Source organism: Rutidosis leptorrhynchoides, chromosome 1, assembly GCF_046630445.1.
Source record: "Rutidosis leptorrhynchoides isolate AG116_Rl617_1_P2 chromosome 1, CSIRO_AGI_Rlap_v1, whole genome shotgun sequence".
Lineage (NCBI taxonomy): Eukaryota > Viridiplantae > Streptophyta > Magnoliopsida > Asterales > Asteraceae > Rutidosis > Rutidosis leptorrhynchoides.
In genome coordinates, this window is record NC_092333.1 from 686783283 (window position 1) to 686793878 (window position 10596).

Here is a 10596-nt window from a genome sequence, read left to right on the forward strand (position 1 = left end):
TTTCCTACATTTATTGCATAATAGTGTATAGACAAATTATTAACTTAGCATATCTGTTACTGTGAACTTTGACTGACATCTTTCAAAGATTCCTCCGTAATTTATGGGATTTTGGTATTATATATACATATGTAAATTATGTATTGAAGAATACCAAATTTAAATTCTACAATCTATTTCATACCAAGAATTCTTTCCCTGATCATACAAGATGGATCCCTCAACCAGTTCGAGTTCCTCGGATTCCGACAGCTATGCCGATATGGATTTCCACATGAGCTCCGAAAGCAGCGTGACAGGAATGGATCAACCAATTAGCCATCATCTATTCTGGATGAATTGGGGATGGGTTCGTAATCTACTTTACCATTGGAGACAAGAAGAAGGTGATCCCTTTCATCCACCACATTGCCCTCTTGGCAATGAACCTGAAGCACTTACCGACGAACCTATCCGAAACACCATTTTCTCTCTCATTTCCAGAGTATCTCGTCATGATTATATACTACACCAAATTCTGGATCTTATTTATCTGCTCATCCGAACTGACAATCACCCCGGTGTAATAGAAGAAGTCAACGAGCTTCGCGCTCGGGTAGTGGCTTTGGAGAATATGGTGCAAAGGTTACAAACACCAGCAGCAGCACCAGCAGCATAACCAGTACCACCATCAACAACATCAACAGTACCATTACCACCACCAACAACAACCGCATCGCAAACCTCAACTTCACAATCTGTCCCACGAGCATCGACGTCATACGCCATGTAGATACCAAGGAATACCACAACGATGAAGTATTGATTCATAACTTCATTGGGGAAACATTCTACGGCGATTATGTATTTTCTAAAGTTTAGAAATTATCTATCCTAGCCTTAACCATAAATCAAATGAGTTTAATTTAATATTAACTCATTAAATCTATATTACATCTGAAGAAATATACACATATATATATTTCCATAAAGACTGTAATAAAAATCTTTTGTACAAAATATTAATTGTGAAAAAAAAATTTTACGGGTAGGTAATACCCGAGAGATATATAAATTCACAATTAATATGTTACATTATTCGAATCCGATTCAGCAAATCATCCATTATACACCCTACTTTCACAACAATATACATTCTTTTATAGATATCAAAACAACCATACTCATTCAAAATCTAATTACATATTCTGATTTTGAAATCTCAGAATTCGATTCAAGATATAATCAAAATCATCACTCTTATATTCCTACATCTTTTAAAACTATACTTTGACTTCAAAACTGTCCTAGAACCTCATTTCTATTCATGGAACTCACAAAAATATGTGTATCATTCAAAATCTTAGAACATCATATGTATATTAACAATTACAATATGTGTTCAAACACTTCGAAATTCCTAAAGACATGCGAGATGATGATCCAACCACATATTACCCACTGTCATGCACCTGAAAAGCTCTCGAAATCAAAGTTATAGTTTAACACGTATCCGTGTCAGATCCTTTAATATTTATTACCAAATATAATTTTTCAATCTCTTTCCAAAATAGACAGTTTTGTCACAGCTCCAGCAAATCACCTTCATTTGTTTATACGAATAAACCTTATTATAACAATTACCCCTTCATTATTGTTACCGGAGAATCGTTTATATTCACCACATTAGCAATAAACTTACCAACAACTTCATTGATCTTTGACTTTTCAAAAAAAAATCATTATAATTATCGAAACCCTATCATATACTCATTCGTACCTTATAACAAGAATTGCCATACCAATTATTGAGAATCAGCAATCAGTATTTTGAAACCTCGCAGCATGTCTACATCAACAATTACATATACACATAACGTCTACTTCCAAGACTTACATTCTTTGAATGAGAAATTTCTGAAAAATACCCTAAACTGCGAACCAGTTCTCAAAATTTTGAAAAATGCTGATGAAGCAGCAAAAACTGTAAACGACCTTAACAGTAAAAAGTTGGATGATAAAGGATAGTATATTGGTAAAGCTCAGAAAAAGAGAAGCTTTGGAACTGGAAAACGGATTGAGCAAAGTATGAAGGAGGCTGTGGACAAATCACAAAGGCTGAACCTGCCTTCAAAGAATCTAAATGATTCAGTACTTGCTGAAGTCATTAACGTATACCTTGCTCCTGACTCTAAACCCCTGCGGACAATATCCTTCATCATCCTCTGATATTAGACATTCTAAGATATCATCGTATCTTTCATTATAAATATCATCCATACTTCTGAAGATATTTTTATAATTATTCTTATCTGAAATCATTTACCTCTTCGCGCTATCTGTATTATATCACAAAAGATACTATTTTAGTTTCTAAATTCTGAAACATTCGAGTTTAAAATAGGAATATTCTTAAAGAAGTGTTGGGAGCTGAAGCATGAGTTAGTATAATATAATGACAATTGATCAACGTGATTATATTACAGTAATTCATGCTGAGTTTCTAAATGGAACATGATGATTCACAGATCATAATGTCATCATGTGCTATGTTGCACGACTCTTGTATTCTCTTTGATCTCTAAATATCAAGAAAATATTTCTTGATGATTCGGCCTTTTTCGAGGTATTCTGGTAATTTGCAAGTCAAGATCGTGCCATTACAATTTCCTTCCTAGAACATTAACAATGTTCATTCCGAAATTTATATCTGCGAATTCTGGACCATTACAAGCGGTGCTTAATCGCAAGAAGAAGAAACGAAAGGACAAAGCTCCGAACTAGAAATGGGAGTATAAATCATAGCAAATAGAAGAGAGCATTAACTGTGGATGACAATGATTATAGAAGAAGCAATGACTTTGAAATATAAGGGAAGATATAAAACCCAACAACAACCCAGAAATCACAAACCGTATATATCAATGCATATAGCAATATAAAGACACGGGAGAACTAAAAACACTATAAAACCAAGAGTATAGTAGAAGTAAATAGATTCTTCCGAAGGCAGATGAAAAAGAAGAGCGACAGATATGAAGTGAGGAGTATATCAAGAATCATCACTGGATGAAGCATATTGACAAATACTTTAAAATATGAGTTGAGAAGGTGTGAGTTATAAGAAAACAAATGAGGTGGATTTATAGTGAAATATCCGACAGAGAAATCAAAATGGATTATCGAATTAATTCGAAGAGAATCATAATTTCCTTAATCACCGAATAATCAAATCCAATATAGATTACAAAGATTTTCTTTTCGGAGATCAATCGTGATGACATCAAAAGATACGACGAATCACTATTATCTTATTTCATTCATTTACGATAACTTCACTCACACGCTTCGAGTAATCGAATTATTTTATTCATTCTTCTTGAACATAATAAAACTCTATAATCATTATAATAACATTCTCATTGTTAGTCATGACGACCTCTATCAAATTTCGGGGACGAAATTTCTTTAACGGGTAGGTACTGTGACGACCCGGAAATTTCTGACCAAATTTAAACTTTAATCTTTGTATTATTCCGACACGATAAGCAAAGTTTGTTAAGTTAAATCTCAAGAATTTTAAACTGTGTTCATACATTCATTATAACCTCGACCAAATTCCGACGATTCACGAACCATTATATATAAATAGATATGTATATGTATATATATATATATTATAACTTGAGAATATTAATAAAGTATTAAATGTATAATACTTTACACGAACGTATTTGTTTCAATATGATTTTCGACGAAATAAAAAAAATATATTATATGATTGAATTATCAGAAACATTGAATTATGATTACAAGTCTCTGTTGAGAGGTCCACTATGATTTGAGAAAATCTATTCCTCTTAACGATATTCAGAATAATTTGTAAAGTTATTTATAAATAAAAATAGTGTCATTTACGAAAGTTAGACAAAAGTTAGTGGAGAATTGATTTCCATAATATTCTATTAATCTATTTTCAAACGTACAAAGACATTTTCAGTTTAAAAAGAACTTTATTATTAAAACGTATATAACTTTTATAAATATCTAGAATCACTTTTGACAACTCATTACTTAACCAGTATAATAAATATAACGATATTTATATTTTATTTCATTAAATATATATAACGATTTAAATTAATATTATATATATTTATACGCGTATTATACACACATAGTTTTTATACTTTTACTATACTTTAACTTTACCTTTACTTTACTTTTACTTTACTTTAACTTTAATAATTCACTTTAATAATTCACTTTAATAATTCATACTTTAATAATTCATACTTTAATAATTCACTTTAATAATTCATACTTTAATAATTCACTTTAATAATTCAAAAATCTATTAAAAATAGAATTCAATAGGTTTCATTATTTCATAGAAACTTGAAAATATATTTCTCTAAACTCTCTCAATCGATTTATATATATATATATATATATATATATATATATATATATATATATATATATATATATATATATATATATATATATATATATATATATATATATATATATATATATATATATATATATATATATATATATATATATATATATATATATATATATATATTTACTCTGTATTATTTCAAGATATTATTAGTATACATAAAATATTACGACGGAGTGCTGTCCGAGTGATTTCAAAATAGTTTTTTTTTTGAATGAGTCGAAGCTAAGGAAATTATGGGTTATAGCTATGGAGGTGATGGGTATGGTTCATGGGTATGCTCGTGAGGTCAATCTAGTGTTTATCATTTCCGTTGCGTCTACGTACTTTTCTGCAATATTGAATCTCAATATTGATACGTTCGTGAATCCGAGGCCAACCTTGCACTTGTTAAATGACGTTATATGTATTTTTACTACGAAATACAGTATTGTGAGTTTCATTTGCTCCCTTTTATATATATTTTTGGGACTGAGAATACATGCGCTGTTTTTCTAAATGCTTTACTAAATAGGCACAAGTACTAAAACTAATTCTACGTGGGTTTAAACCAGAAATATACCCTTAGCTTGGTAACATTAAACTACTTGTCTATGTACGGTAGGCGCGAATCCTAAAGATAGATCTATTGGGTATGACAAACCCCATCCTGACTATGGGATGCTTTAGTACTTCGAGGTTATTTTAAACACACCTGATCTGGTGTACTTCAGAGGATAAAACATGAACGTTAAGGCTTGTTTCTGTAGTGAGCCGAACTTTTCCATGTTTATATATATTAATTGAGATTGATATTTACATGATTAAATGTTTCCAACATGTTAAGCAATCAAACTTGTTAAGACTTGATTAATTGAAATAGGTTTCATATAGACAATTGACCACCCAAGTTGACCGGTGATTCACGAACGTTAAAACTTGTAAAAACTATATGATGACATATATATGGAAATATATATAGTTAACATGATATTATGATAAGTAAACATATCATTAAGTATATTAACAATGAACTACATATGTAAAAACAAGACTATTAACTTAATGATTTTTAAACGAGACATATATGTAACGATTATCGTTGTAAAGACATTTAATGTATATATATCATATTAAGAGATATTCATACATGATAATATCATGATAATATAATAATTTAAAATCTCATTTGATATTATAAACATTGGGTTAACAACATTTAACAAGATCGTTAACCTAAAGGTTTCAAAACAACACTTACATGTAACGACTAACGATGACTTAACGACTCAGTTAAAATGTATATACATGTAGTGTTTTAATATGTATTTATACACTTTTGAAAGACTTCAATACACTTATCAAAATACTTCTACTTAACAAAAATGCTTACAATTACATCCTCGTTCAGTTTCATCAACAATTCTACTCGTATGCACCCGTATTCGTACTCGTACAATACACAGCTTTTAGATGTATGTACTATTGGTCTATACACTCCAATGATCAGCTCTTAGCAGCCCATGTGAGTCACCTAACACATGTGGGAACCATCATTTGGCAACTAGCATGAAATATCTCATAAAATTACAAAAAATATGAGTAATCATTCATGACTTATTTACATGAAAACAAAATTACATATCCTTTATATCTAATCCATACACCAACGACCAAAAACACCTACAAACACTTTCATTATTCAATTTTCTTCATCTAATTAATCTCTCTCAAGTTCTATCTTCAAGTTCTAAGTGTTCTTCATAAATTCCAAAAGTTCTAGTTTCATAAAATCAAGAATACTTTCAAGTTTGCTAGCTCACTTCCAATCTTGTAAGGTGATCATCCAACCTCAAGAAATCTTTGTTTATTACAGTAGGTTATCATTCTAATACAAGGTAATAATCATATTCAAACTTTGGTTCAATTTCTATAACTATAACAATCTTATTTCAAGTGATGATCTTACTTGAACTTGTTTTCGTGTCATGATTCTGCTTCAAGAACTTCGAGCCATCCAGGGATCCGTTGAAGCTAAATCCATTTTTCTCTTTTCCAGTAGGTTTATCCAAGGAACTTAAGGTAGTAATGATGTTCATAACATCATTCAATTCATACATATAAAGCTATCTTATTCGAAGGTTTAAACTTGTAATCACTAGAACATAGTTTAGTTAATTCTAAACTTGTTCGCAAACAAAAGTTAATCCTTATAACATGACTTTTAAAATCAACTAAACACATGTTCTATATCTATATGATATGCTAACTTAATGATTTAAAACCTGGAAACACGAAAAACACCGTAAAACCGGATTTACGCCGTCGTAGTAACACCGCGGGCTGTTTTGGGTTAGTTAATTAAAAACTATGATAAACTTTGATTTAAAAGTTGTTATTCTGAGAAAATGATTTTTATTATGAACATGAAACTATATCCAAAAATTATGGTTAAACTCAAAGTGGAAGTATGTTTTCTAAAATGGTCATCTAGATGTCGTTCTTTCGACTGAAATGACTACCTTTACAAAAACGACTTGTAACTTATTTTTCCGACTATAAACCTATACTTTTCTGTTTAGATTCATAAAATAGAGTTCAATATGAAACCATAGCAATTTGATTCACTCAAAATGGATTTAAAATGAAGAAGTTATGGGTAAAACAAGATTGGATAATTTTTCTCATTTTAGCTACGTGAAAATTGGTAACAAATCTATTCCAACCATAACTTAATCAACTTGTATTGTATATTATGTAATCTTGAGATACCATAGACACGTATACAATGTTTTGACCTATCATGTCGACACATCTATATATATTTCAGAACAACCATAGACACTCTATATGTGAATGTTGGAGTTAGCTATACAGGGTTGAGGTTGATTCCAAAATATATATAGTTTGATTTGTGATCAATACTGAGATACGTATACACTGGGTCGTGGATTGATTCAAGATAATATTTATCGATTTATTTCTGTACATCTAACTGTGGACAACTAGTTGTAGGTTACTAACGAGGACAGCTGACTTAATAAACTTAAAACATCAAAATATATTAAAAGTGTTGTAAATATATTTTGAACATACTTTGATATATATGTATATATTGTTATAGGTTCGTGAATCAACCAGTGGCCAAGTCTTACTTCCCGACGAAGTAAAAATCTGTGAAAGTGAGTTATAGTCCCACTTTTAAAATCTAATATTTTTGGGATGAGAATACATGCAGGTTTTATAAATGATTTATAAAATAGACACAAGTACGTGAAACTACATTCTATGGTTGAATTATCGAAATCGAATATGCCCCTTTTTATTAAGTCTGGTAATCTAAGAATTAGGGAACAGACACCCTAATTGACGCGAATCCTAAAGATAGATCAATCGGGCCCAACAAGCCCCATCCAAAGTACCGGATGCTTTAGTACTTCGAAATTTATATCATATCCGAAGGGTGTCCCGGAATGATGGGGATATTCTTATATATGCATCTTGTTAATGTCGGTTACCAGGTGTTCACCATGTGAATGATTTTTATCTCTATGTATGGGATGTATATTGAAATATGAAATCTTGTGGTCTATTATTATGATTTGATATATATAGGTTAAACCTATAACTCACCAACATTTTTGTTGACGTTTTAAGCATGTTTATTCTCAGGTGATTATTAAGAGCTTCCGCTGTCGCATACTTAAATAAGGACGAGATTTGGAGTCCATGCTTGTATGATATTGTGTAAAAACTGCATTCAAGAAACTTATTTTGTTGTAACATATTTGTATTGTAAACCATTATGTAATGGTCGTGTGTAAACGGGATATTTTAGATTATCATTATTTGATAATCTACGTAAAGCTTTTTAAACCTTTATTGATGAAATAAAGGTTATGGTTTGTTTTAAAATGAATGCAGTCTTTGAAAAACGTCTCATATAGAGGTCAAAATCTCGCAACGAAATCAATTAATATGGAACGTTTTTAATCAATTAGAACGGAACATTTCAGTTGGTATCCGAGCGTTGGTCTTAGAGAACCAGAATTTTGCATTAGTGTGTCTTATCGAGTTTGTTAGGATGCATTAGTGAGTCTAGACTTCGACCGTGTTTACTTGAAAAATGATTGCTTAACAAATTTTGTTGGAAACTATATATTTTTAACATGTGAATATTATGTGATATATTAATCTCTTAATGCGTTTGATATTATGTGATAGATGTCTACCTCTAGAACAAGTCCCATTGACTCACCTAATAATAATGAAGAGTCAAATGTAAATTGGAATGATTCGTGGACTGATTCACAAGTTCCCGAAGAGGAACCGGAAGAAGAGTCGGAACCGGAAGAAGAATCGGAACCGGAAGAAGAATCGGAACCGGATGAAGAAGTAGAACCGGTGGGGGAAATAATAAAACGGTTAAGTAAAAGAAAATCCTCAACCAACCGACCAAGGTTAATTATGGTCAATGGTGTTTCCGCCAAGGAAGCAAAATATTGGGAGGATTACCAATTCTCCGATGAATCGGATTCCGACGAGAATTCCGATGATGTTATAGAAATTACCCCAACTGAATTTAAAAAGGCAAAAGAAAATAATAAGGGAAAGGGCATAAAAATAGAGAAATCTAATTCCAACCCCGATGAACTTTATATGTATCGTCAACCCCCGAAGTCCTTAAGTTGTAACAATGACCCGGGAACCTCTAAACCACCAGGTTTTTCTAAACCAATGTGGATAACGACGGCTCGTATTAGGGGAACATCATATATCCCTAGAAACTTGGCAAAACGATCCAAAACCGAAGAAGAAGAAACAAGCGAGTCGGAATAAGATAGTTGTATTCGTGTGGTGTAATATATGTAATATAGTGTGCTTATGCTTTATGATATATGTAAAAATTGCTTGTATTAATAAGTATTTTTTTTATGAATCTAACTCTTGTCTATTTTACAGTATAAAAACACAAAATGGATAGACAACCCAATATTTTAAGAGACCTACCCGGAGACATGATTGATGAAATCTTGTCTACAGTCGGTCAGAATTCCTCGGCACAACTATTTAAGGCGAGATCTGTTTGTAAGACATTCGAAGAACGTTCCAAGAATGTCTTGGTTTATAAGAGACTTTCGTTTGAAAGATGGGGGATATCACATTGGGAAACCCATAAGTTACGATGTGTTTACTTTGACGCATATATTGCGGGGAACCCAAATACTATTTTACGCAACGGGTTAAAAAATTATTTTGACTCAATATATCCAAATATTGGACTTCGTGATTTAGAAAAAGCGGCTAACATGCAACATAAAAGAAGCATGTTATGCTTACGGATTAGTAATGTTCGCTTCTCACCAAAGTGAGAACAAGAACATCGGGCTACAACTATTAAACAAAACGTTTCCACAAGTGACGGAGTCGGTAATTGGGGTAAGAAATGAGGTTTTTAGATTGTTACGGGACTGTTGGACATTACGTAACCCTCGTCCCTTTGACGACGTTACAACACGCTGTCTTATCAACGGCCATAACGGTTATGTTCCACAAGACCAAGGATGGGAAGTAGTCCTAGTAAAACCAGAATGCATGACTTGTTTCTGGACGTATGAATTACGTGTCTTTATTACCTTTGCTGAACGACTTGTGTACTATCTAGAATTATCTTCACAACTATCTTGTATCAAAGTTATTGTGTGCTATATTTCATGCTTTATGTAAAATAAGCGGTATTGTAAGTTTGTAAAATATGGTATAAAAGTTTGAACGCGAAATATTATTATAATCAGTTTTTCATATAGAATTGTAGTAGTTGAATTGTATATTAGCTACTAAGTATGAACTTAACGGGTAGGTACTACCCGAATTTAAACTTATAAAATGCTAATATGAAGAAAAAGCTTTTATAAATGAGTTCATATTATGCTACGAAATACTATTAACTACTCTTAATATTCTGTATGATTAACTTGTTCCATTTGACTATTTTGAAGGAAATGGCACCGACTACTCGACACACCGTGAATATGAATGAAGAGGAATTCCGTACTTTTCTAGCTTCAAACATAGCCGCAGTACAGGCTGCGCTACATACCAACAATAACCTTGGATCTAGCAGTACAGGAAATCGTGTAGGATGCACCTACAAAGAATTCACTGCCTGC